Here is a 3,804-nt window from a genome sequence, read left to right as displayed (position 1 = left end):
AAACTATCGATACTATCGATAGAGCCATCGATAGTTTTGCAACTCTACTGGCTTGGCCATGTCGTTCGAATGGACACCGCTGCTCAGCTCTGGAAGTATTCAACTCGGAAGCACGCTGGTGCTAGCAGAGAGAAGATGGAGGCCCCCACTGCGATGGAAAGACCAAGTGGAGAAAAAGTTGGCATTGCGTGCTTTGCCAAACTCGGCCAAAATCGCTAAGGCGGTTACGACACCAAATAATAAGAAAAAGAGACCGGATTAGACCATATTCGGATTAACAAAGTTCTACTGTACTATGTAACGTTTCGCCTTGCCCCTGTCTACCCTTCACGCCGCTTCGGAGCGATGTGTCGCACCGTTTGGGAACCGTTGGTCTACATAATTCAGATTGCGGCCCTTCATCAGCCGCGCACGCACAGCCATCGCAACGAGATATGAGATATGAAAACGCACTTGTCTTGCATATGAACGCGACCCACTTCTGCTCCAACTAACTACATATACACGCACGCCGAGCTTCCGCACACTCCCCGGATTTGTTAAAAATAAAATTTAAGCAGTAAATTATACAAAATGTATACAAATTCATATATTTATTTGAATGTGTGTGTGTGTGTGCATTTTTTTGTGTTCCCTTCGTTTATGCTGAAGATGCGGAAATGTTTCCAGACAAAAATTTTTTGGTCAAATGCCAAATCAATCTGTAAAGGAGTCGTCGACGAATGTCGTCGTAGTCGGCAAAAGCACATGCTGCGGCACAGAAACATATATATAGGTATATGTACAGATGTGTATGCATGTATGTACGTATGTGTGATTGTATGTTTGTTAACACGGGAGGCAATAAATTCCAAACAACAGCAACACTAATAATAACCGAAACATTTGTAAAAGTAGCAACAACAACAACAACGGCAACCACAACAAATCACACATCTCACATAACATCCTGTGCGTAGCGATCACCTGTTCGATGAAGATCATACATGTATGTATGTATAAATGTATTTAAATTTTTAAATATACTTGTGGATGTGTGCTTTTCGAAATTGGGAAGAGGTCAGATGAGTCATCATCGTCATCGTCATCATCATCTCCAACATGTGCTGTATCCACTTTGTATGCATGAAGTTTTTGTAGTTAGCTCCACATGTCTGTGCATTTCATTTCTTTATGCTAATTCTTTTATACATACGTATGTGCTGGATCGTAATAATATTCTTCATAAATATTTTATGAGCCGACAATTAAATATAAAATTTAAAATAAATTTAGACATTTTTTATTTCGAAACTTTATTAATACATTTGTGTTTTTTATTTGTAAATGTTTGCATGATTTATTAAGATTAGCAAACATTTGGCCAAATTAGTATAGTATCTGCCATTAAGCCTGAGAGGGCTCAGTTTAAATATTTAATGATGCTCAACATGTACGTTGAAAGGAATTCTTCGAGAGAGTGTGCGCCGAGTTCAGCTGCTAACAGCGCCATCAGACTGCGTACCCTGGGGCTCTGGAAGGAAAGACGGTTCCATCCTAGATGCAATACCGTCTGAAATTAAAGCGCTGCCCACTGACCATATCCTGTCGAAGACCTGGTTTAGCTGTCTTTACGGATGGGTCAAAGATGGAAAGTGGAGTTGGTGTTGGCCGCCTACCAGACTATGCAAGCGATTTCCAGGCCGAAACATTTTCTATTAAGGAGGCAGAAAGGTACATCATAGCGAATGTACAAGCGAGAACGCAGATGAACATCCTCTCGGATAGCCAATCGGCCATTCAGGCACTTTCTTCTACCTCTGTTAGATTTCAGCTAGTGGTTGAGTGAGTGTAGTAGAGAGCTGGCCTATATTTCTGATCAATACGAAATTACACTAATATGAGTCCCGGGAAATAGGGGCATCTACGGAAATGAGGCAGCGGACGAACTAGCAAGGAGCGGCTCCACACTGAATGTGCCCCACGCGGTGGACATGGGAGCCTCGCTCAGGGAGATTAAGACAAAAATTACCGAAATTTATCATTCGAAGGCCAGGTAGAGGTGGAATTGCACAGGATCGTACAGGATTACCCGGCAGTTCTGGCTGTCCTACGAACCACTCAAAACCAAAGCTCTCTTAGGAATGAGCAAAACAGATGCCTACAAATTTACTGCAGTGTGCACAGGGCACTGACCCGTTGGGGTTCATGCCGAAAGGATTGGACTGCCCTTCAATAGGTTCCGCCGCAGCTGCGATGATCCGGGATCAAAAGAGATAGTCGAACACTTGCTGTACGACTGTCCAGCATTCGCAAGGATGAGGCTAAAGACACTCTACAAATCATTCCGGCAGAATATTTCAAAGTGCAGCTGCCTCTCTTTGTATGACGTACTGAAATTTATTAAAGCTGCTAATTCCTTGTTACCGGGGTGACAATCCACTTAAACCAACCAACCATCGGCCGCCATGGCCTACCCTATCATCTGAGCTACTAACGAAGGTATGCCGTCAACGTCTCGTGCCTCACCTGAAACCAAATATTTACGAAGTCTGAAAATCCGTTATCATCTCGAATGGCAGGAGGAAGGCGCTACACCTTTATTCGTATAGCACCGAGATTAAGTTCCCAACAACAAAAAGAACAGAACGTTTCCTGCGTATACACCTTCGGCACCAATTATTCATCATTGTAAAACTGTTTGCCGAGAAGAGATTCCCACAGCTCTGGAGTTTTGTGAATTGGTCGCTCAAAGAAGAGAACTGTATTGCGAAGATGGCTTTCCACTGGAATCCGGCAAAGGGGCCGTCCAAACTTCATCGAAGTTAGAGCCCAGGACGGCTTGGAAAGAAATGCGTAAAAGCCCCAGCTAAAAAGAAATCGTCTAGGGCGTTTGTTACTAGAATTACAGCGATTAAAATTCCACCACAGAATTGGCACTCTGCTTAAATTTCGCTTTTAAACTAACTCGTCCTCCAATAAGATGTACACGGAGTCCTTAATGAAATCTAAAGCAACCAGATGTCGTTCCCACAGATTAGGCTCCGGTATCAGTCCCATCAGGGCTCGTAGGTTCGTCCTTCTCTGCCAAGATACCAATTTCGTTGGCACTTTACCCAGCCTCTACAATAAGCACTTGGTTCTTTTGTAAGTGTCAGTACTGTACTAGCAGTCTTATTCCTGGATATACCAGACAATTCTTGCTATGATTGGTCCTATAATTGCCTTCGCACCACTCGGATACTCCAAAGAACTGTAGTTCGGCAATTCAACGAACTGGCTGCTTTGAGTATCACAGTTTCCCGGTTAGCAAATTAATTCATTTTGGAACGGATTTCGATCTTATTTTATACTTCTGGATGGTTTTGAAGAGGTGCGAGCAGTTTGCATGGCATTGTAGCAGCTTTACTGTCTACCGTACTAGCGTGAGGAAATAGTAAGTGTTATCCCAATTTAATGTAATGTGGTTTTTATCTTAGTTGTAACCAAAAAAAAAAACGTACATCTGAAAGATAGTCAAAATCTGCCTACTGTGACACCCATCAGTTACTAAGCCTAAAGCCCGGAGTTACTTAATCTTCCACAATTGGATCTAGCACTTCTCTTTTCGTTTCTTATGGCTCCGACTGTGGGAGTACTGCCGGTAAGTATGCTTAGAGTAGCACCTCGAGTGTTTCTTCGGTATTTTGAGGCTCATCCTCGGTCCTAATAGTTCCTTAGCCTAGTGGTCCCACATGAACTTTCTAGGTAGCCGCAGAAGCTTTAATTCTTCTTCTTCTCTTCTTATTTGGCGCTGTAACCGCCTAAGCGATTTTGGCCGAGTCC

Source organism: Rhagoletis pomonella, unplaced genomic scaffold, assembly GCF_013731165.1.
Source record: "Rhagoletis pomonella isolate Grant_MI unplaced genomic scaffold, Rhpom_1.0 Rhpom_scaffold_00006, whole genome shotgun sequence".
Lineage (NCBI taxonomy): Eukaryota > Metazoa > Arthropoda > Insecta > Diptera > Tephritidae > Rhagoletis > Rhagoletis pomonella.
This window is presented reverse-complemented; position numbering follows the sequence as displayed.